General features: G+C 37.7%; 2 long non-coding RNA genes across 2 annotated transcripts in view; both read right to left on the bottom strand.

Moving 5' to 3' along the window:
• LOC131201020 (uncharacterized) overlaps positions 1 to 16,785 on the bottom strand; it is a 29,104-nt gene extending 12,319 nt beyond the window's left edge. Inside the window, exon 1 of the long non-coding RNA XR_009155767.1 lies at positions 16,678 to 16,785. This is a non-coding gene — a long non-coding RNA (uncharacterized LOC131201020). The remainder of the gene's footprint in view (positions 1 to 16,677) is intronic.
• A 75-nt stretch (positions 16,786 to 16,860) lies between these two features.
• LOC131201019 (uncharacterized) overlaps positions 16,861 to 25,062 on the bottom strand; it is a 28,427-nt gene continuing 20,225 nt past the window's right edge. The window contains exons 4-5 of the long non-coding RNA XR_009155766.1: positions 18,555 to 18,695; positions 16,861 to 18,460 (exon numbers count right to left, since the gene is read on the bottom strand). This is a non-coding gene — a long non-coding RNA (uncharacterized LOC131201019). The remainder of the gene's footprint in view (positions 18,461 to 18,554; positions 18,696 to 25,062) is intronic.

The raw sequence follows: 25,062 nt of genomic DNA, 5'->3' as shown, positions 1-25,062 counted from the left end.
TCCGAACTGGACTTCCATTACCTGACTGTATTTTTAGTTTGTTATTCTACTGCCAAACTACTATACTGAATATTTTTACCATGCTACTGACAACATACAGGACTTTCACAGGTGTTAACCAATGGCTACATATGCAATCATATACTATATTCTGAATATATTTTGATCAAGGAATAAATAGTATAAAACATAAAGTTCATTTACTAAATGCTTCAACCAACTTTGTTGAAGAATGTGGAATACCTACCCAATGGTCTCTTCTTGCATGAAGTGCCAGTATGTATCTGATTTATATTTTAGACTGTGGTTGTACAGCTAATACCTCATGAATCAAAAAAAAAATCTTCAGCAGACCTCTGGCATAAATCACCTTTTGTTCTACCAATATAATGACTAGTAACATGTTACTTTTTTTTTTCTTGTCTGTCTTGACTGGCTAGCCAAATTTATTTTCATTGGTGGGAAATAGATATAATGATGACTGATGAGTATTCTGCATTTCTTACTTTTCCCAAGATTACCAACATTTTATTTCAGGAAATGTGTGTTTGATTAAGACTGGGCTGAACATGTCAATAGATCTCTCTACAAGTTGGGTGGAGGAATGAATCACAATAATGTTTATATATTGGTTCTGTGAAATCCAAAGCTGGTTGTTTTGCAGTATGCATGGAAATTATCATTAGGTTATTTAAACTATGATCTAGGGATTACATACGGTCAGCATTATCCAATCAAGGAGAATACTAAGGCATTCTAATGTTGATGTAAAATATGTAAGGCATAATGAAATATTGTCTTGGCTTCTTTTAAGAGTAGGAGGGTGATGTAAAGAATATCCCCACATAGTAATCTGTACATATGGTTCTGTCACTCCCCAGATCAGTAATAAGACTCACTACCATTTTTCCCCCTATTTTTATTACAAAATAGAAAAATAATGTTGATTGCTTATTACATACAATCACATTGCTATCCAGTGGGAAGATTAACAGAATAACAGTAACAGAATAAAGATCAGGGGTGAAATTCACTTACCTTCCCTACCAGTTCACCAATGTGCATGTGCCGTCATCTACACATGCGCAAAGCCTTCTGCACATGCACAGAGGCTTAAAATGTCACAAAAAAGTAACATCATGACATCCACGCAGGTGGGCAGAGCACCCCGCAGCCACCGCTACTGGTTTGCCCGAGCCAGATAAAACCGGTTGGATTTCATCCCTGATAAAGATTAACAGTCAGAAGGGACCTTGGAAGTCTTCAAGTCCAACCCCTGCTGAGGCAGAGAACCCTATACCATTTCAGACAAATGGTTGTCCAATCTCTTCTTAAAAACCTCCAGTGTTGGAGCACCCACAACTTCTGGAGGCTAATCATTCCACTAATTAATTGTTCTAACTGTCAGGAAATTTCTCCTTAGTTCTAGGTTGGATCTCTCCTGGATTAGTTTCCATCCATTGCTTCTTGACCTGCCTTCAGGTCTTTTATATTTTCTCCCTCTTCTTTATGGCAGCCCCTTCGATATTGGAACACTGCTATCATGTCACCCCTAGTCCTTGTTTTCATTAAACGAGACATATCCAATTTTTAAATTTTATTTATTTATTTTATTTGTCACAACAGTATATATAAGCATAAGCATGAAATAACTATACAAATTTGATACAATCAAAGGGAACACTAGGACAGGAACGGTAGGCACACTGGTGCTCTTATGTACGCCCCTTACAGACCTCTTAGGAATGGGGTGAGGTCAATAGTAGATAGTTTTTGGTTAAAGCTTTGGGGATTTGTGGAAGAGACCACAGAGTCAGGTAGTGCATTCCAAGCATTAACAACTCTGTTACTGGTCATATTTTCTGCAATCAAGATTGGAGTGGTTCACTTTAAGTTTAAATCTATTGTGTGCTTGTGTATTGTTGCGGTTGAAGCTGAAGTAGTCTTCAACAAGAAGGATATTGTAACAGATGATTCTATGAGTTAAACTCAGGTCGTGCCGAAGGCGGCGGAGTTCCTGCAACCATTCTTCATATATTTTAGCTTCCAGTCCCATAATCATCTTTGATGATTAATAAAAAATACTACATAATCTATATTTAATTAAAGACATAAGTGTGGATATATTTTCTGTAAGTATTAGAAGTATTTAAGTGTTGACATCAAATGTGTTTCATATTTTATAGGCTTTATATTTAATGTTCTCATTTTTTTAGTACATCTTTGTTTCGATTGTACATCCTCCCACTTTCTGACATCTAGATAATATTAACATGTACAATTGTGACATTTATGTATTTTTTTTAAAAAAATGCATAACTTGCTTTGTCAATGTGATTTGATGGTTACACTCTCAACAAGTCTCTAAAAATAAGTTGCAAAAACTGGGCAATACCCTCATAAAATTAATCTTTAGGATAACATGCATTCTGTTGAATTTTATACTTTCCTTGCACATTTGTAGAGATGAAACTAAAGTATTTTAATAGGCAAAGCCTAGTGAAAAGTAAAGCATTTCTATCTCCTTTCATTTTAACAAAAAGTCCATATAACATTACCTTTCAGAGCAGAGTCAGTTTAGGGGATGCAATATAGGGTTATACAGGTAGTCCTTGACTTAGACTAGTAGTTTGGTGTCTGTTCAAATTTACAATGGACCCCCCTCCCCAAAAAGCTACTGATGTCCTAGTTCTAGAATTATGATGACTGCACACAAACACATGACCATATTTCCTGATCAAATGGCAAGTTAATATCTGTTGGCCTATCTCATCATGGCATATCATCATGGCATATAAAAGATTTGTTGTATGAAGATTAAATAGTAAAAAGAATGAAATAATTAATTAATAAGAACAAAAGTCAATTTATGAATCAAATCAAGGAGAGATCCAACCAAGATCTAAGGACAAATTTCCTGACAGTTAGAACAATTAATCAGTAGAACGGCTTGCCTCCAGATGTTGTGGGTGCTCCAACACTGGAGGTTTTAAGAAGAGATTGGACAACCATTTGTCTGAAATAGTATAGGGTTTCCTGCTTGATCAGGGAATTGGACTAGAACACCTCCAAAATCCCTTCCAACTCTGTTATTCTGTTATCTATGTGTTGATATGGGTACAACAAGGATGGAATGCAAAGCCAGAAAAGAATGGAAATGTAAGGTGGACAATGTTGAAGTAAATTAGATTTTAAATAATGGCAACTTTATTTGATAATCTTTATTACAATCAGTCAAGTAAAATACCTCTTCCCAGAATTGCTATGGATTATTTGTTATAGTTAGCTAACAGAGAAGTTTATCCACACTCAGTTCTATTTATATCTAACTCTAAGAAAGATCACTCTAGAAAGGACAAAAATCTAGAATTCACATGCTAATAGCTGTACATGATGTAGTCTTATTCAACAACTATTTCCCATTCCTATGGAGTCCAAAATAAAGATCGTGTGACTGTTACTTTCAATGCTTATTTTAAGCAATGCTAATATTATTATATGATGCATTTATTGGTAAGAAAGCTCCACCAAGCACAAACAAAATTTGTTCTGAGTCCATTTAGATTAAATACATCTCAAATCCCTGATCTTTTTCAGCAAATTTTCTTGTATCACGAATATTACTTTGACCTCATGTTGTAAATTACTACTGAAATGTTTGGCAGTTAATTATTATAGTTTTTCTATGGATTGTTAGCATATATTTAATAAAATTTGGATATTATTATAAGCAGTAAAATTAACTCATTCAGATAAATTTTTAAAGAGATAATTAATATAACCAACCTATAATGTCTTAAATAGAAATTTAGATCTTACTTTGTGGAATGCATATTTTCATAACAATATTGGGAAATACCTAGAATGTAAGTGAAAAAGAGATCACTTTTTAAATTTGGAATATAAAACCAAGTATTTTTTAAATAGAATTCAATTGGTAATAATATAAAAATTATGCAAAATATTAAAAGTGTATTAACTATGTGGCCGTGATGTGGCTCAGGCTGTAAGAATCCTGTTATTAAAACACAGCTGCCTGCAATTACTGCAGGTTCTAGTCCCACCAGGTCCAAGGTTGACTCAGCCTTCCATCCTTTATAAGGTAGGTAAAATGAGGACCCAGATTGTTGCGGGGGCAATGAGTTGACTTTGTATATATACAAATAGAATGAGACTATTGCCTTACATACTGTAAGCCGGCCTGAGTCTTCGGAGAAGGGCGGGATATAAATGTAAATTTTAAAAAAAAACCTATACTTTTCTAGTAAATTACATAGAAAGGTACCTGCCTTTACTTGCTGATTAGATTTTCAGGATATTAAAGACATTATATATGTTCTGGAATAAGCAATATTTTTAAATAACTGAATGCTTTATAAAAGAATTCAGAATAGAACTAAATATCCTTTAGAATTGGAAATTCATCTCATTAGTGTGGAGGGATTACTGCCTACACTACTAAAATTGCAATTACAAATATGTATTGCGTGAACATAATATTAAAGTTAACTGAATATCCATCATTTTGTTTCATGTATTGATTTCACCTTTTTACTTCCAAGTTTGTAGGTTAATGTCTAATATTATTTATTCAAGTTTGCAAAGCTGCACTAATGATCTGTGTTTGGGAAACCATAAGACAGTCTTAAAATGCTTTAGCTTATTTACTTATTTGGTTAAGTAATACAGTAAAAAGTAAAAAAGTAAAAAAGGATTATAGCAATAGCAACTGCAATGAAATTCAGGATGGAAAAACAGTCTTCTGGAGAATTATCTTACTGGTAGTTAGGGTTTTTTTTTAAAAAAATATTCATGGTCTTTGTATACCACCCAGAGTCACTTGTATGAGATGAACAACCAGATACATACATACGTACGTACGTACGTACGTACATACATACAAGTTTGTGTGTGTGGTTTTGGCCAAATACTTTAAAAAACATATTGCAAGGCGAGTGGGGATGGGGAGAACAAGTTAACAAAGTTAAAAATTGATCAAGACGCTATTAAAAGTTTCTTATGTAGAGCAATTAAAATGTTAATGTTATGCATAATAAAATTAAGAGAACAGAGGGAAATTTTCATTTTTCTTACAATACTGTTTCCCCAAAAATAAGACCCTGTCTCATATTTTTTTGAACCCTGAAATAAGTGCTTGGCCTTATTGCCATGTGCTCAAAAGCCCAATTGGGCTTATTATGAGGGGATGTCTTATTTTGGGGAAAACAGGATGTTAGAACTCACAGTTATCCAGTACAGGTCACTAGTGAGAGACTGAGGACAGACAAAAGATAGTGCTTCTTCAATAGACCTTTGTTAAGCAATGTAGTGATGAGCAGAAACCAAAATGGCTTCAAAAGAGTAGGAATAATGCTCCATAGAACAAGTGTTGCGACTGAAAAGATATGCCTCCTAATTTCTGCCAAGAAATAATATCTTGTACAAGGGACCCAAAACAGGCTCATCCTACCAGATCTCATCGGATAAGCAGGAACAGTTCAAGACAGATGGTTTCATAAACAATTGAGCCTTATGCCAAGAAACACTTTATGGACAATAACCAGTATCTTGAATTGCATCCAGAATTCTATAGGGAACCAGTGCAGCTCATAAAGTACTGCTTTGCATGGGCATACCAAGGTTCACCCATAGAGCCATGGTGCACAGTGGTTAGAAGCAGGGGTGAAATCCAGCAGGTTATGACTGATTCTGGAGAACCGGTAGCAGAAATTTTGAGTAATTTGGAGAACTGGCAAAAACCACCTCTGGCTGGCCCCAGAGTGGGATGGGAATGGAGATTTTGCAATATCCTTCCCCCTGGAGTGGGGAGGAAATGGAGATTTTGCAGTATCCTTCCCCTGCCATGCCCACCAAGCCACGCCCACCAAGCCATGCAACGTCCACCAAGCCACACCACAGAACCGGTAGTAAAAAAAATTGGATTTCACCACTGGTTAGAAGGCAGTACTGCAAGGCTAGCTCACCGCTTACTCCAGGAGTTCAATTCTGAGCAGTAAAAATGAGGACCCAGATTGTTGGGGGTAATATGCTAACTCTGTAAACCACTTATAAAGGACTGTAAAGCACTATGAAGTGGTATATAAGTCTAAGTGCTAACTGCATAAACAGAGGGATAGAATCAAGATCACGTGAAGTGTTAACAACACTTTATAATGCCTTGGTAAGGCCACACTTGGAATATTGCATTCAGTTTTGGTCACCATGGTATAAAAAAGATACTGAGACTCTAGAAAGAGTGCAAAGAAGAGAACAAAGATGATTAGGGGACTGGAGACTAAAACGTATGAAGAACGGTTGTAGGAACTGGGTAGGTCTAGTTTAATGAAAAGAAGGACTAGGGGAGACATGATAGCAGCGTTCCAATATCTCAGGGGCTGCCGCAAAGAAGAGGGAGTCAAACTATTCTCCAAAGCACCTGAGGGTAGAACAAGAAGCAATGGGTGGAAACTAATCAAGGAGAGAAGCAACTTAGAACTAAGGAGAAACTTCCTGACAGTTAGAACAATCAATAAGTGGAACAACTTGCCTGCAGAAGTTGTGAATGCTCCAACACTGGAAATTTTTAAGACAAATGGATAGCCATTTGTCTGAAATGGTGTAGAGTTTCCTGCCTCAGCAGGGGGTTGGACTAGAAGACCTCCAAGGTCCCTTCCAACTCTGTTATTATGTTATGTTATGTTATGCTGTTGCTACTTATTCACATTGCTTTATTTTAGACCAATTAAGGAGCAGTCCCATGCAAAACATCTTGCAATACCAAACTGGAAATGGCATGAGTGTCCGTGAGCAGATTCATTAAGTAACAGACAAAATTGGCACACCAAATGGATTTGTACAAAGGCCTTCGTAAACATAACCATTCCCTTGTTGTACCAGGAGCAAAGAGTCCAAGAGGAGCCCTAAATAGTACACCAGTTTTGTCTGAACAACTGAAATGCCTTTATATTACTGTTCAACCACCTGATACTGAGATACCAGAGCACATATCCTTCTTCCAATATCCACTAATAGCAAACACTGTTTACTTATAGAGACCTTTGGTCTGACACAGTAGAAAATCAGCGTATTTATTTTTCTCGTGGCTACATGCTTTTATTCAAGAATGTTCTGAAGCTGATCAGAAATAATTTAAAGGAGAATTACACTATCAACATTCTTCTGTAAAAAATGATGTGTTCTACATGACATGTCCTGGGATCTACTTTTTTGGCATAGTTACAGTGTGAAAGGAACAGAAAACTATAATTATCAGAGATCTGACTCTCAGCAATAGTGACAGCCAGTGCTGCCTGTGACACTAAAGTTTAAAAGGTGGCATGCGAAAAATAGGAGGCTTAGGGGTTTTTTAATTAGTTGTTTTAATAGATATTTTAAGTGGGGATTTTAAGGGTTGGGAGGGGGGGGAGGGTATGTCCAGTCCAAGCACGCGACAGTTTTTTAGTTGGTCCGAAGACAAGGGGGGAGGGGATTGTGCAGAGCAGAGAATGTTTTTCCATCTGTACGGTAAGTGGGAGAGGCAGATATGGTGGAGGCAGGGGGCTGTATCGTTCTTCGGGAGCACGTGTTCAATGTTTAAGGGTGATCACGTGCTCCGGCCCCCCCAGTCCTTACTCATTCCCCGGATGGTCAAGACCCTCAGAGTTTGGGTCTTCGGCTGATGCTTTGCAATGCCCGGTCCGTGGTCAACAAGGCTCCCCTGATTTGTGACCTTATTCAGAGGGAGTCCGCGGACTTTATGGGCATTACGGAGACCTGGTTGGGCACAGAAGGGGGTGTACCCCTGGTTGAACTGTGCCCTACGGGTTTCCGGGCATTCCATCAGCCGAGGGCCCAAGGTAGGGGTGGGGGGGTGGCGGTTGTGATTAACGAAAGTCTGGAGCCGAGGGAGTCCACTGTTCCTCAGATAGCTGGTTGTGAATCCCTCCTTGTGAAGTGGGGCCACCGGAATCAGATGGGGTTATTGATCACGTACCTGGCTCCTTGCTGCGTGACTACAGCCCTACCTGAGCTACTAGAGGTGCTTGCTGGCATGGCGGTTGAGACTCCCAGACTTTTGGTCTTGGGGGATTTCAACTTGCCATCGGCCGGCTTGTCATCAACGGTGGTTCTGGAGTTCCAGGCCTCCATGACGGCCTTGGACCTGATTCAAGTAACTGATGGCCCTACACACATTGGGGGAGGTGCGCTAGACCTGATTTTTATCTCTGGTCAGTGGGTTAATGATCTGGTTTTAGGAGATATAGTGAAGATACCGGTGTCATGGTCAGATCATTTTCTTCTTCGCCTAGACTTTCAGACCGCCGCTCACCACCGCAGGGAGACGGAACCAATGCGTTGGTTCCGTCCCAGGCGCCTGATGGACCCGGAGAGGTTCCTGACGGAGCTTGGGCCATTCCCTGAGGATCTTACCCACGGCACGACTGAAGAACTGGTTGCGGCCTGGGAACGGGCCGCGGCTGGGGCTTTGGACCGTGTCGTGCCTTTGCGGCCTCTGACCCAGCGTAGATCTCAATTCGCTCCCTGGTTTTCCGAGGAGCTAAGAGAGATGAAACACCGGAGAAGACGCCTAGAGAGTACTTGGAGGTCTAGCCGTTCCGAGGCTGATCGGACACTAGTGAGGTCCTTTACTAAGACCTACCTAGTGGCAATGAGGGAGGCGAAGCGTTCCTACGTTTCCACCCTCATTGCATCGGCAGATAACCGCCCAGCCGCCCTGTTTCGGGTGACCCGCTCCCTTCTTCATCAAGGGGGACGGGATGACCCCTTACAGGGACGAGCTGAGGAGTTTAACGGTTATCTATACAATAAAATTGTTCAGCTCTGGGATAGTTTGGACCAAGCTTGCGATGATCCGACCGAGATGACAGAGTTGCGTCTTGTTGAGGTTATTTGGGATGAGTTTGATTCTGTGGCTCTCGAGGACGTGGACAGGTTGCTGGGGAGGTTACATGCAACTACATGTTTACTGGACCCGTGTCCTTCCTGGCTAGTGCTGGCTGCTCAGGAAGTGACACGAGGCTGGCTCCAGGGGATTATAAATGCTTCTTTGGTGGAGGGGGTTTTCCCCGCCACCTTGAAAGAGGCGGTGGTGAGACCTCTCCTCAAGAAGCCTTCCCTGGACCCAGCTATTTTGGGAAACTATCGTCCTGTCTCCAACCTTCGCTTTGTGGTGAAGGTTGTAGAGAGTGTGGTTGCATGACAGCTCCCCCGGCACCTGGAGGAAGCTATCTATCTAGACCTGTTCCAGTCCAGCTTCCGACCCGGTTATAGCACGGAGACGGCTTTGGTCGCGTTGGTGGATGACCTCTGGAGGGCCAGGGACAGGGGCTGTTCCTCTGCCTTGGTCCTATTAGATCTCTCAGCGGCTTTTGATACCATCGACCATGGTATCCTGCTGCACCGGTTGGAGGGATTGGGAAAGGGGGGCACCATTTATCGGTGGTTCTCCTCCTATCTCTCTGACCGGTCGCAGACGGTGTTGACGGGGGGGCAGAGGTCGTCCTCGAGGCGCCTCACTTGTGGGGTGCCCCAGGGGTCGATTCTCTCGCCTACCCTGTTCAACATCTATATGAAGCTGCTGGGCGAGGTCATCAGTGGTTTCGGGGTGAGTTATCATCTGTATGCTGATGACACCCAGCTGTACTTTTCCACCCCGGACCACCCCAACGAAGCGGTCGAAGTGCTGTCCCGGTGTTTGGAAGCTGTACGGGTCTGGATGGGGAGAAACAGACTCAAGCTCAATCCCTCCAAGACGGAGTGGCTGTGGATGCCGGCACCCCGGTACAGTCAGCTGCATCCGCGGCTGACTGTTCGGGGCGAGTTAGTGGCCCCAAAGGAGGTGGTTCGCAACTTGGGCGTCCTCCTGGATGGACGGCTGTCCTTTGATGAACATCTGGCGGCCGTCTCCAGGAGGGCCTTTTACCAAGTTTGCTTGGTCGGCCAGTTGCGTCCCTTCCTTGACCGGGATGCCTTATGCACGGTCACTCACGGTCTGGTTACATCTAGGTTGGATTACTGCAACGCTCTCTACATGGGGCTGCCCTTGAGGTGCACCCGGAAGCTACAGTTAGTCCAGAATGCGGCTGCGTGAGTAGTAACGGGAGCCGCTCGTGGCTCCCACGTGACATCACTACTCCGTAGTCTGCACTGGCTTCCTGTGGTTTTTCGGGTGCGCTTCAAGATTTTGTATACCACTTTTAAATCGCTGTTACCTTTTGCCTCCCACCGACCCGTACGCTCTCACAGAGAGGGTCTTCTCAGGGTGCCGTCCGCCAAACAGTGTCGGCTGGCGGCCCCCAGGAGTAGGGCCTTCTCTGTGGGGGCAGCGACCCTCTGGAATGAACTTCCCCCCTGGCCTACGTCAAGTGCCTGATCTTCAGACCTTCCGTCGTGAGCTTAAAACACACCTATTTATTCAAGCGGGACTGGCATAATAATGTAGAATTTTAAATTTGGGGTTTATTAATATTTTAAAATTTTAAAATCTAAATTTTAATTTATCGGCCTTTATAATTTGCTTTGTTTTAAATGTTGTTTTAACTGTATATATTTTGTTTTATCGCTGGCTGTACACCGCCCTGAGTCCTTCGGGAGAAGGGCGGTATAAAAATTTAATAAATAATAATAAATAATAATAATAATAATAAAATACAAGTAGTCATTGACTTACAACAGTTTTTATTATTAGTTTTTATTTTTATTTTAAAAATAAAAACTAATGAAACTTTTTTATTATTTTAAAAACAGTTTTTATTATCCAACAATAATTACAATGATCTAACACAAATAGATTTCATAGAAGATAATGTTGAAAAGGCCCTTCGCAAATTGAAACCATCTCTATCTATTGGACCTGATGGTCTATGTGCATACTTCTTAAAAAGCTCTCCACTATTATAGCAGAACCCCTAACCATAATCTTTGAAAAGTCTTTCAGGACCACCTCCCTTCCCAAACTATGGTCACTAGGCATGGTCATTCCTGTCTTCAAAAAAGGAGACCCCAGCGTAGTTGAAAATTACTGACCAATTTCCTTATGCTTCATCACCTGCAAAGTAATGGAATCAATCATCAAACAATCCATCACCCTCCACCTAGAAGCAAACAACCTACTCTCTAATAAACAATTTGGTTTCAGAAAAAATTTATCCTGTAATTTACAATTTCTTCACTGCAAAAACATATGGACTACAAATCTTGATCAGGTCAAAGCAATAGATGCAATTTACATAGACTTCTGTAAAGCTTTTGACTCAGTGGTACATGATGAACTTCTTCTAAAACTAAAATCCTATGGCATCTCCAGACCCCTCCATAATTGGATAATAGTGTTCCTGTCAAACAGACAACAAATGGTCAAAATAGGCAGTGCCTTATCAAATCCTGCTCCTGTCAATAGCGATGTCCCCCAAGGCAGCGTTCTAGGACTAACACTCTTCATATTATACATTAACGACCTCTGTGACCATATTATAAGTAATTGTGTTCTCTTTGCCGATGATGTTAAACTATTTAACACTACCAACAACACGGCTATCCTTCAAAAAGACCTTGACTTTGTGTCGGAATGGTCAAAAATTTGGCAACTCCAAATCTCAACCAGCAAATGCTCTGTGTCTTACACATTGGAAAAAAGAATCAGAACACTAAATGCAAGCTCGATGGACATTACCCTTATAGATGACCCTCACCCCGTCAAAGACCTTGGAGTTTTATATCAAACGATCTAAATGCTAAAGCCCACTGCAACTACATTGCCAAAAAGGCTTTAAGAGTTGTAAACTTAATCTCGCGTAGCTTCTTCTCCAAAAAGATTACACTATTAACTATTAAAGCATATAATAGAGGCTCTCTACGCATGCGCAAGAATGGCGGCTTACTGAGCGCTCGGATCGGCGGTTGGCAAGATCCCTGGCTGATGGCGATGTCCTGCTGCCTCCTCCGAGGTGCACCCGGAGGCTGCAGTAGTCCAGAATGCGGCTGCGCGAGTAGTAACGGGAGCCGCTCGTGGCTCCCACGTGACATCGCTGCTCCATAGCTTGCACTGGCTTCCTGTGGTCTTTCGGGTGCGCTTCAAGATTTTGGTAACTATCTTTAAAGCGCTCCATGGCTTAGGACCCGGGTACTTACGAGACCGCCTGCTGTTACCCTTTGCCTCCCACCGACCCGTACGCTCTCACAGAGAGGGTTTCCTCAGGGTGCCGTCCGCCGAACAGTGTCGGCTGGCGGCCCCCAGGAGTAGGGCCTTCTCTGTGGGGGCAGTGACGCTCTGGAACGAACTTCCCCCTGGCCTGCGTCAAGTGCCTGATCTTCGGACCTTCCGTCGTGAGCTCAAAACATATTTATTTATTAAAGTGGGACTGGCATAATTAGTGTTGAATTTTAATTGGGTATTCTTAATATTTTTAAATTTTTAAATCTAAATTTTAATAATCAGCCTTTAAAATTTGCTCTTTTTAAATGTTGTTTTAAATTGTATATATTTTGTTTTTATTCTGGCTGTACACCGCCCTGAGTCCTTCGGGCGGTATAAAAAATTTAATAAAATAAATAAATAAATAAATAAAATAAATAATAAAACATTTGCTAGACCAATTCTCAAATACAGCTCGCCTGTCTGGAACCCACACCTCATTTTGGACATTAATACAATTGAGCGTGTCCAGAAATATTTTACAAGAAGAGTTCTCCACTCCTCTGATCACAACAAAATACCTTATGCCACCAGACTTGAAATCCTGGGTTTAGATAATTTAGAACTACGCCGCCTTCAGCATGACCTGAGTTTAACTCATAGAATCATCTGCTACAATGTCCTTCCTGTTGAAGACTACTTCAGCTTCAATTGCAACAATACACGAGCACACAATAGATTTAAACTTAAAGCAAACCGCTCCAATCTTGATTGTAGAAAATACGACTTCAGTAACAGAGTTATTAATGCCCGGAATGCACTACCTGACTCCGTGGTCTCTTCCCAAAATCCCAAAATCTTTAACCAAAGACTATCTACTATTGACCTCACCCCATACCTAAGAGGTCTGTAAGGGGCGTGCATAAGAGCACCAGCGTGCCTACCGTTCCTGTCCTAATGTTCCCTTTGATTGTATCCAATTCGTATAGTTATTTCATGTTTATACTTATATATACTGTTGTAACAAATAAATAAAATAAATAAAGTCTATTTAGTGACCATTTGAAGTTACAATGGCACTGAAAAAAGTGACTTGTGACCATTTTTCACACTTAAGACCATTGCAGCATCCCCATGGTCATGTGATCAAACTTCAGATGCCTGGTGATTGACTCATACTAATTACAATTGCAGCATGTTGGGGTTATGTGGTCACCTTTTGTGACCTTCTGACAAGCAAAGTCAATGGGGAAGCCAGATACTCTTAACAACCATGTTACTAACTTAACAACTGCAGTGATTCAGTTAACAACTATGGCAAGAAAAGTCATAAAATGGGGCAAAATTCACTTAACAACTGTCTTGTTTACCAACACAAATTTTGGGCTCAATTGTGGTTGTAAATTGAGGACTACCTGTTTGTCGGGCCATCTTTACGCTGGAGGTTATACGAAAAAAATTAGGGATAGAAGTTGTTTAATTTTATATTAAAAATTAAGGCACTGCTTTCAACATTCATGAGATTATATGTGTGGAATGAGACTGTGTGTAAGTGTAGAAGTAGTAAATTCTGAATCTACTTGTCATCCACTGCTTATTGAGAAGAAAATCCATGATGATTCTTATGTAAGACAAATTCCATATAAAATATAAAAACTGAGGCTAGTAATTGTATCCCCATTATTTCAATTCAAAATGATATTAATTTCCACATACTGCAATCCATGGCATATTTCTGTGACTTCATTTTAAAAAAAACTACTACAAAAATGTATTAGGTGTTCCTAAATATTTCAATATCAGTGCAATTTTGTTCCTAGGGTTAAAAGGGATATAGGATTGCAGCCATTTTAATAACAATTAATTGCCAGCTTTATGGATAATGTATTATATATATTCATCTTTTTTTGCTATGAAATATGTAGTTCTCTGTAATACAGTCTAATTTTTAACTGCATAAGGTAATATCCTTCTTAATTGCTTCACAAAACTTGCTATATACTAGGTCAGTCTTAAAGCTGCTCTGCATAATACGGTGAATAAATATGTGAGCTTTTATTAATTTCCATGAATGATTTAAATGCTGGTTTCCCCCTCCTTATATCTTGCTAGAATTATGTCATAGAAACAGCCATAAAAAAAAACTAGAGTGGTATCAGGAGAGGAGATCATTCTCTGTCTAATCGTAACATTTTTCTAATGGTTTGCTGGAGGAAGAATAATAATAATAAAGGAGACTGTGGTTACTGCTTTAAAAATGGGAGATTTTTAGTTACGCAAATCATACCAGTGACTAAAGTCTACTGGATTAACTTCTAACATATGGTAAGTATTGGCTATATGGCGTGCAGCCTTGCATTTCATTGTTGGAAAAGCATAGAAAACTGATTTTAGTATGCCTTTGCTCATAGCAGCAGGGTATAATCTTTTTTTTTAAAAAAAATGGAATCAAGGATTAGCATACTGTGTAAGTTTAGGATTTATGGAAGGATGTCATATATCACGTATGTGCATTGCTGTTGGATATAATAAGAAATCTTCAGTGCCACATGTCACTCTTTTATATTTTTTCTGTGAATGTTAACAGTAAATTCGTTTGAACAGATGTTTGCAGGAGATTTATTTTTTAAAAAAAATAGAATTTCTTCACTATCTAACCATATTATTTTATTCGTCATTTATTTTATATTATTTTACTTTATGAATTAATTCTACTCCTTTCTTATATCCTAAAATGCAATTGTCTTAACTATTCCAATGTTGTTTATATGGGCAGGCAGCATTTCTGCAGGGCTGAAGGAGAATTCATTTTTGTTTATAAGTTGCCTTCTGAGATCTTCAGCCACGACTTCTCTAGAGGGGTGCAGATGAAATTATTGGCTTGGGGGGTGGGAGAGGGCTAAGGCACCTGGGGAAATTCAATGCAAAAATAGGATATTGTGCATAGCAGAGCTTTAGCACACCTATTTTCATTGTTCTTTCTGTCTAATAAAGTAAAAATCACACTCGAACCAAATTGTAGCCACATAATCTTAGGAGGATGCAAGGATTATTTTAATATTTCTTTGGGTTGCTCATTCCTGCTCTGGGGGGGCAGGAAGAGAGAGAAAGATAAAAGGGGAGGGATGGAGGAACGGAGGGAGGAGAGAGGGAGGTAAGGCTTAAATCTCAGTACAGACTGAAGTGTTAACTGTGTTGTCATATAGAATTTAATAAAATTAGGGGAATTCATATGCTAGCTTGCAGTTCTGGGTTTCAGCCACACAAGCAATCCAGAAAATTTCATCACGATCTTCCTTATTATAATTATTATACCATTATAGAAAGGGAGTCCAATCTCAAAGGAATCTTGTGTTACATTTCCTCACTTCTCAAGCATACAAAGTCAATATGATGTATGTACTGTATGTATGTATGTATGCATTCATTCATTCATTCATTCATTTGTTTTTTGTTCATTCGTTTATTCATTCATTCATTTATTTCATTTATTTGAGTTGTGTGCTACCCATCTCATTTAGAAGTGAACATGATGCCCAATGCCTCTCTGGGAAAAAGAAACCAACCCTCAGACGTTATTTCAGATCTACAGTTACATTATATTAATAATGCTATTCAATACATATCTATTCAGAGATAATCCTTTTTAAATTGAACAAAATGATTAAATTAATCATTAAATCCTGTGAGAATTCTGAATAAACAAGGCTTAAACAAACAAATCTGAAATATTTCGGTTACATCAGGATGTGGCCCCTTTAAAGAGATATATTTACAATGAAATAGATTCAGAGTGCGGCCATGAATACAGGGAATCAGGGGACATAGAAACCATGTCTCATAAAGAAACATAGGCCACCTAAAAAGGAGATTGATGGAAGATGTGACAAGGTCAAGGTCAAGATGTGAAAAGCAGCTAGAACCCCATGTATATTCAAACTGGTCATTTCATAAACAGTTTCTCTTGCTCCGATTCCTTCCACTGATGTTGTTTTTCTTTGTCCTTGACAGCATTATGGCTCCAATTTTATACTCATGTTTTGTAGCATTATGTACCATTACCATCCCATTGTTATAGATCACCCTGGAATGTAAGTTAGACCATTTTAAACTGGTGAAAGAAAGGTATAATGAAGTTTATGTGGGTCCTTCTATGTTCCCAGCCTGTCAACCTGTTTCAATCTGTTTCCATTTTTCTGTGACAAATTCCTATCTTTCTAGAATATATATGGGTAAGACAATGTGCTTTCCCCAGTCTTGTTCACTGGTTATTTACTTGTCTCCCAAATTTTCCTCAAGTAATTTATGGCCAACTAATAGACCATGAATAATGCTTTCTCTGCCAAATTCTCATTTCGAGCTGCATTTATTGTCCTTTGTGTTTTCTACCATTTGAGACTTAAACTAAAAATGTCTTAAAGCTGAAATTTCTTAATCTATACTTCTTCTATGTACAAATGTATTGTCCAATGTATTGCCATGGTGGCACAGTGGTTAGAATGCAGTATTGTAGGCTAACTCACTGTTCACTGCCAGGAGTTCAATTCTGACCATCTCAAGGGTGACTCAACTTTCCATCCTTCCCAGGTTGTAAAATGAGGAGCCAGATTGTTGGGGGAAATATGCTGACTTTGTAAAACATTTAGAGAAGGCTATAAAGCACTATGAAGTGGTATATAAGTCTAAGTGCTATTGTTATTTTAATTCATTGCATTAATTATCATCACTCTTGTTTTATTATAAGAATATAGGAAATGCCCATTTTTAATGTGAAATTTAATATAAATAGCATTGTTCAATAAAACTCCTTAGAAATAATTCACTACCAATTTCACAGAGAATATGACAACAAGAGTTCAATATTTCAGTGCTGCCCTGATATTTATTTTCTGTCCAAGTTATATTTTTCTTTTTTAAAAAAAGAATCAGAAGGCTCCTTAACTTTTTGGAAAGTCCTGATTGAACAAAAGTAGGAATTAAATTTGTTGTTTTATCTTAAATAAATAATATTACATGCCTGACTTAGAAAATATTCTATTTCTCTTACAGTATATTTTCTCACTTTGTTGATATAAAACTTTTAATCAGTAATAAAATAATTATGCATGAATATATTGCTAAAAAGCAAAATAGAATGTTAAAAATGTTATAAATTGATGTTTGCATTCGCATTAGTTGCAAAACCCTTTACTAATCACTTCCATAATATTTATTTTGCTCATTGCTGGGCTTTTCAAAAGACTGGTTGATTTCTTCAGTTTTTGTGAGCCTAAAATCAGACTTTTAATAATAATGTGCACTATAGGTCTAAAGTACACAAGTAGGTGAAACACACTAGAGAAAGAAAAAGGACATCTCCTGAACCTTGTTATAATTGTTTTCTCTGAATAAAGATCTTGCTGAGTTTCAAACTTGGCTGTAGTTCTATGTTTATATAAAAGATGTAATTTCGTTTATGCACCAAATTTCAGAGCCCTGGGTGAAATTGCAATTATTTGAAACAAAGGAAATGTAAGAAGTAGTAACTCAAAGGATAAAATATCCTGATTATATAGCATTATATAAATTCGCTCTATTGAAGAAATGTTTAGCATCCTAGTGGTTGCCTAGAGAGAAAGTGTTTTATGAATTATGTAATTGCAAAGGTCAAGTATAAGCAATGCAGACAACCTGCTGATAGGTGTAGGATGGCAGGGAACAAAATGGTTCAATAGTTGAAGAAGAATGTTACAGGGAGAAATTGGAATAAACCAAAAGAGCCAGTGTGTAGCAATCATTTTTAAATATATTTATGGTCCTTGTCTTGTTTTCTATGTGACTTATATTTACTGAGTTTTCCATTCCTGTCCATAGACCCTCTTTCAGGTCACATACTTCTAAATCTATTTCTTCTTTTGGTTTTCCAGTTTAATTTTTGTATTTGTAAAAAATTTTGTGATCCATGCAAATTTAATGCAATGGATATCCATGTATTATCATTCACACACTAAATGAGTATATGATACAGCTAGTGGACAGACAAAGGCAGACATCAATTCAGATTTAAGTTAGATCTGTTCTTGCCCTTTTTTCCTATTTGATTAAAAAAGCTATAATATTATTATATTAATTTTTTTGCATATTTTCCTAAAGTACCAGTGACTGGTTTGCTACATAGCAAACTATATATATATATATATATATATATAAATGGTGGGCCAATAATGCTATGAATCCTGATATATTTGGCTGTAGTTGAAGATGATGTTGATGTTGTTGTTGTTGTTGTTGATGATGATGATGATATTTCATTCCCTTTGAAAAGTCCTACAGTTAAAGAAAAAAGATTGCCAAATGAATGAGGTGGCACTACTCCAGACAGAGCCAGTGTGCAATCTAGGTTATTTCTAGACTCACATACTTAAGGAATAGGTGGTAATCATGGATAGGAGGGTCTTTGCACAGCTTCATGTTGTAAGCCAGTTGTACCCTTTCAATACAATTCAGTTTCCATTTCACATAATCACTAGTCCAATAAATATTACCTTAGTCTTTATTTTATCTAAAGGTGTAAAACACAAGAAAATAGCAAATAATTATTAGAAGTTGATTGGCTTCAAATATGACAATTTTCTGTTCAATGTATTTATACTTTTCCTCTAGTTTCTGCTGAAATTGGAACTAAAAGTATACACATAGCAGATACTTCCCATGCATCTTGAAGAGACTAACAGTTAACCAAATCATGAGTTACTGAGTACTTCCACATTTAAAATTGTGAAATAAAAGAATGAGTCATTGAGTGCTTCAAGATTTAATAAGCATTTTTGAAACCTATGAACATCTCTATAAAACACAAAACAGAAATGTGTCTCCTTAACATTTTGAGCTTTACATTTCATTGACTTTTCCTGGAACAGTATTAGAGTCACATTGCATTTTCTTTGGACATGACAAGGAATTCTATCTGCATTCAGATGCTTACTGATTTGTGGTATTTCAATAATGAAACAGCAGGATTGAAAGCTCATGATGAGAAATATGGTTAATTACCTGTTAGATGATAGATGGTTGTAACTTGGCAGTGCCAGTCACTGAAAACAAAACACTTTTAGAAATCAATCATCGTCTTGACAAATTTCATTTTCAATTTACCTCTATAAGCTATGAGGGTGCATTTTATTTGGGAAACTGCATAATACTGACTTGTAGTTTTGAAATATGCGTGATGAGGTATTAATAAAGTAGAGAGTTTTCTAAAAGTAAATTACTTTTCACCTGGCATAATAAGACTCCTATTTTAACTCAAGGCTGATAGAAGTTACTTAGAAAATATCATTCTCTACTCTCTGCAGTTAAATTGGTAAAGTGCAGTTTGGTTTAACTGAAATAAAATTGGCCATAGCAATTTTCAGGATTCTGCCTGGTTCTTTATTTTCTTTTATAGGTTCATGTCTTCCATACAGTCCAAAATGCAAAATTAAAGCAATACTAAAACATTAGTAAGTCTATGAAATTAAAATAGAAAGAAAGCCCTGATGCCCATCTGTCTGACAATTTGAATTGTAATATAGTCTCCACTCTCAATGGTCAACAGTTATTATGTGATACTTTTTAATGTTTCCCTGAAATCTGTTCAGGAATATTATCAGGAAAATGAATGTGAGACTATGTTTGTTTGTTTTTTTGCACTTCCATGATTGGAGTGGGAGACTGATGACAGCAGATAGAGGAAATGGTGAATGGATCTGCTCCTTGGAGCTTCTCACCATGTGAAGAAAATGACAAGGATCACACATAAATTTCTTCCATATTAGAATCTCTCTGTGAAGATACAGTTTGGCGCTTTTAAAGAGATACTGGGTTCACCCACTTCCTCTCTTAACTAGTTTAGAAAGTTCTTCATTATTGATTTACTAGAAATTAAGAACCTTCTGAAAGACAAGTCTTATTATGCCAGGTGAATCTCCTTTAACCCTGAATGAAAGAAGCTTCATATAAATTTAAGACTTAAAAAGAAAAGCATTACTTTTTGGGAAACAGTAAAAGACAATTAGAATGTGGAATTTAGAAAGTTAAGGGTTTAGATGTTCTGGAAAGAATATTTCCTGTGAGGTCTTTAACATTTTATTTAAAAATATATGAAGACTTTGAAATTAATTGAAAGAAATCCTCCTGTGGAAAAGTTTTAGTGATTGGAAAATAAATAGAAGATAAGCAGGGACATTGATGGGCGACTAGAGAGAACCAGAAAGAATTAGATATAATTAAAGAAGCAGCCCATTAACACAATGGAACAATACTATTTGACTATTGAAGAAATTAAGGCTGTTCAGTAACAATACGCTCAGAAATTATTTAAAAGATTGTCTGATATTATAAGAGATGATATAGAACAACAGATTTTATTGGAAAAAATAGAGACTGAGGCTAATTTGAATGTGGATCTGGGCTTTTAAAAAATATGAGATTATAAGAGTGATGTGTAAAAAGAAGTTGTGGATCTGAAAATGTATTTTAAAATTCCAGAATATGAGAGTGACGTCAGTGGTAGGATTCAAGTAATTTAACAACCAGTTCTTTGCCATAATGATTTCTTCCAACAACCAGTTTGCCAAACTGCCCAGAAAGTTAACAACCGGTTCTCCCGAAGTGGTGTGAACTGGTTGAATCCCACCACTGAATGATGTGGAAAAAGATGACATAATAGATTTACAAATGAAATCTTAATAATTAAGAGAAATATACAAATCATAAATCAAAAGCATAATTTGGAAAGCTTGCTTATCTTGGATTCACAAAATCCCTGCATGATAGTAATACATAATGATAATCTGTAGGGCAACAAATTAGAAAAGCCTGCTTTAAAAAAGTATATAAAAATACTGAAAGTGTTCTTTTTTTCCATTTACTTTCTTCTTGCTGAAAACAATGAAGAACCAGATACTAATCTGTTCACTAGGTTAGTTGAACATCTCTCAAGAATGAGACAGAACCCATGAAGTTAAGAATTTCGGAAACCTTTCTTGTCAGAAATAAAATACGTTTGGGACAGATTCAAAGCAGTTTTTAAGTACTATCAGATATAGAAAAGCTTACTGCAGAATAAAAGAGCAGCAAGCAACACAGAAGTCTGGCCAAAACTTTCTTAACTCCACCTGGTTGCTAAGCAACACAAATACAACAAACATGAATACCAAATACAAAAATTTATCTTTGCACCGAAGAATGATTCCGTGCCATTATTATTTTAAAAAGCTGCAGATTAGGTGGTTGAATTTTCAGCAGGATATAAATTTTATGGATTTAGTTTATATTGTGGAGGTATGCAAGATTGATGTGAGCTCTTGGAGGTAGTTTAAACAAGAAGCACAAACCATGAGTAGTTACACCACCTTTATTGCAAGGTTACAATAATAGAATCTTGTAAATCTGAAAACAGTTCTCCTCCTCTTGCTTTTACTTTCCAGAAAACTAGAGAAGGTCCTATCTATGTTATTTCCTACCCTCTTTTCCTTCCGTGGGTTGAGATACTTTTTTCATGACCATTGCCTAGGCTGTGGTTTTTATTTCTGTTCCCCAATGTATGTGTTATCTTTTTTAAAAAATGAAACTGAAAAGAGTAAAGACATTCTAACAAAATGTTTCCTGTTAGAATAATTAATCCATTAATATAAGTTGTGCATATATGGCCAACTTGCATTCTCAAAAATGGTTTATATTAACTTGTAATAGAAAGATTGAAGAGTGAGAGTATAGGTAGTCCTTGAATTATGATCACAATTGAGCCCAAAATTTAAGTTGCTAAGTAAAACATTTGTTAAGTGAGTTTGCCCCATTTTACAACTTTTCTTGCCACAGTTGTTAAGTGAATCATTGCATTTGTTAAGACCATAACATGGTTGTTAAGTGAATCTGGATTCCCCATTGATTTTGCTTGTCAGAAGGTCATAAAAGCTCACCTCATGACCCAAGGGCCCTATGACCATCATAAATATTGAACCACTTGCCAAGCATCAGAATTTTGATCACGTGACCATGAGGATGCTGCAATGGTCGTAAGTGTGAACAATGGTCATAAGTCACTTTTTGTAACTTTGAACGGTCACTAGATGAACTGTTGTAAGTCAAGGACTACCTGTACCACAGAATCTATACACAGAAGACATCTCTCAAATGCAAGACAAAGACACATTTATGCTCTCTCAAGTAAATGAGAGAATTCTACCATTAAAGGAAGGAAAAAAGATGTGATAAGCTTGGGGCTTGGTGACTGCTGACTTTTTAACTAGAAATTAGTGGATCTTTTTTTTTACTAGGTTAAAAAAAGGCACAAGAGAAATATCTAAAAAAAATTTAAATGTAATTAATATTAATGATTAAATTATACTTTCATGCTGATGTCATTTATTTATTATATGTGAAAGTATTTAACCAAGTTCTTTATATTGTATTGTGTATTCATAAAACCAAAATCACCAAAATTTGCATGATTATTAATGGATATACTTTATTTTCCACAAATTTCTAGTGTTTTTCAAAATAGACTCCCCCCGCTACCAGTTTCAATATTTCTGGATATTTTACATTTTTCCTTCTAATCCTCCTTGTGACACACACACCCCTTCCATGTTAATCAGCATTTGTTGATGGGGGACATCAGAGCCGGCATTTCTTACCAATTGAATTCTTAATTTGCTTCTCATATGGTTTAGCACCAAATTAACTTCAAGGTAGTGATGGGATTAAAAAATGTTTACTACCAGTTCTGTGGGCATGGCTTGGTGGGCATGGCATGGCATGGCATGGCATGGCATGGGGGTGTAGCTTGGTGGGCGTGGCAGGAAAAGGATACTGTAAAATCTCCATTCCCTCCCCACTCCAGGGAAAGGTTACTGCAAAATCCGCATTTCCTCCCAATTAGATGGAACTCGGGAGGCAGAGAATAGATGTGGGCGGGGCCAGTCAGAGGTGGTATTTACCAGTTCTCTGAACTACTCAGAATTTCTGCTACCGGTTCTCCAGAACTGGTCAGAAGCTGCTGAAAACCACCTCTGCTTCAAGAGCACTTTTGAACCAATTCAATTTCATCTTGCCAGGAAATACTAATATTTTGGGAGTTGAAAGATGTTGAAGCTTGTAGATTATTTTCAATAATAACACCAGGCCTTTGGAATAGCTCCTGCCCCAATAAAAATTAGATGGAGCCCTACTCTGGCTACCTTCCGGAATCAACTAAATACAGAGCTTTTATGGAAAATATTTGTCACATAATGTTATCTATGCTGTATATTGAAGGCTGCTGAATTACTGAGAAGTTGAGATGATGTATGATTTTTAAAAAATTAATCTTATTTTTTTTAATGCTTAAACACCAAGAATCCTTCAGAATTATGGCAAGATGGATGCACAGATACATGTATGCCATGTTGTATATTGTATATGAAATAAATGGTGTCCTATTTCTAGTTCTAAAAGGTATATTAATCTCAGTTTCCATGCAAGCAATCCCAAATTATATTATCAAACCAGTACAGGTAATGGCAATAACCTTTCAAGGAAGTTCAGCTAGCAAACCCAGATTCCATATCTGATATCTTTTGTTAAATGAACAGGTGATAGAAAATCGTCAGCTGTCAGAAGATAAAATAATCCAGATCACAGATGGTCAGCATGATGGTCAGCACACAGCATGCAGAAAAACAACTCCAGAAAACCTTGGCCATTTCCCCCATTGCCGTACTGATCTCTCTTCCTGGACTGCTTTTCACAGCAGAAACACAGCAAATTTGGATCAGTTTTCTAGGGAAGAAAACTGGCTATTTTCCACAACATATTGATGTCCAAAAAAATAATCATGTTACTGTACAAATGAAACAGTGTCGTTAATTTGTGGCTTAAGGTGTCAAAAGAACACAGAAAAATTGGATAAATTGAAGAAGTCCTGATTGTATTAATCTTGGATTCAGTGTTGTATGAATACCATATCTATAGGATTTAATGTTGTATAAATACAATATCTATAAAATCACTACCACATAATCTAGCCATCATCAGTTACATATGGATACTTGGGTACAATGATAGAGCCCTACATTTTATAGCAGTACAAAAGAAGAACCTTTGCCAGATTCAATATTTCTAAACCTTGGTTCTTATGCCTAATATTATACAGACCAGACTTATACTCACTTTAAAAAAAAACCCACAAGCCTTTCTCTAACAACTATGCCAGATTTTGACTTTCTATCTTTTTGAAAGAGTGTAATTACTTCCAAATTTTAAAAAAGGAAGAAAGGAAGGAAGGAAGGAAGGAAGGAAGGAAGGAAGGAAGGAAGGAAGGAAGGAAGGAAGGAAGGAAGGAAGGAAGGAAGGTCCAAGATCATTACAACAAATAATCACCCCAAAGTTTATTTATTTGTTTGTTTGCTTGATTTTTATCTTTTTATCTTTTTGCCTTTACTACTATATAAGTAACTCTAGGAAACAAACATATGTAATTCTCCTTCCGCCTCCTATTTTCCTCACAACAACAACTCCTGAGAGAGAGTGACTGGCCCAAAGTCAACCAGCTGGCTTTTGCACCTGGTTTCTAGGTCAGCACCTTAACCCCCACACCAGTGATTCAGCTCCATCCATCCATCTTACCCCCTGCTGTCCTTTACAATTAGAACCTTATCTTATGGAAAAATATCTCAATTATGACCTAACATTTGAAATGAGACTTAAGCTATAGATGAGCTACCAAAATATGGGTCATAACTAGATGGCTGAAAAGAAGTATAGAAAAGTTTTAATGCTTTGTTGAAATCTAATGGTCATCCAGAATTTGCATTCCACATCAGATAACTCTGCAAATACATGTAACTCTTCATAAACGTATAGCCTCAATGTGCATGTTTTTCTCGTGATCATCCCACCTACAAGAA

The sequence above is a fragment of the Ahaetulla prasina genome, chromosome 6 (genome assembly GCF_028640845.1).
Source record: "Ahaetulla prasina isolate Xishuangbanna chromosome 6, ASM2864084v1, whole genome shotgun sequence".
NCBI classification, from domain to species: domain Eukaryota; kingdom Metazoa; phylum Chordata; class Lepidosauria; order Squamata; family Colubridae; genus Ahaetulla; species Ahaetulla prasina.
This window is presented reverse-complemented; position numbering and strand designations above follow the sequence as displayed.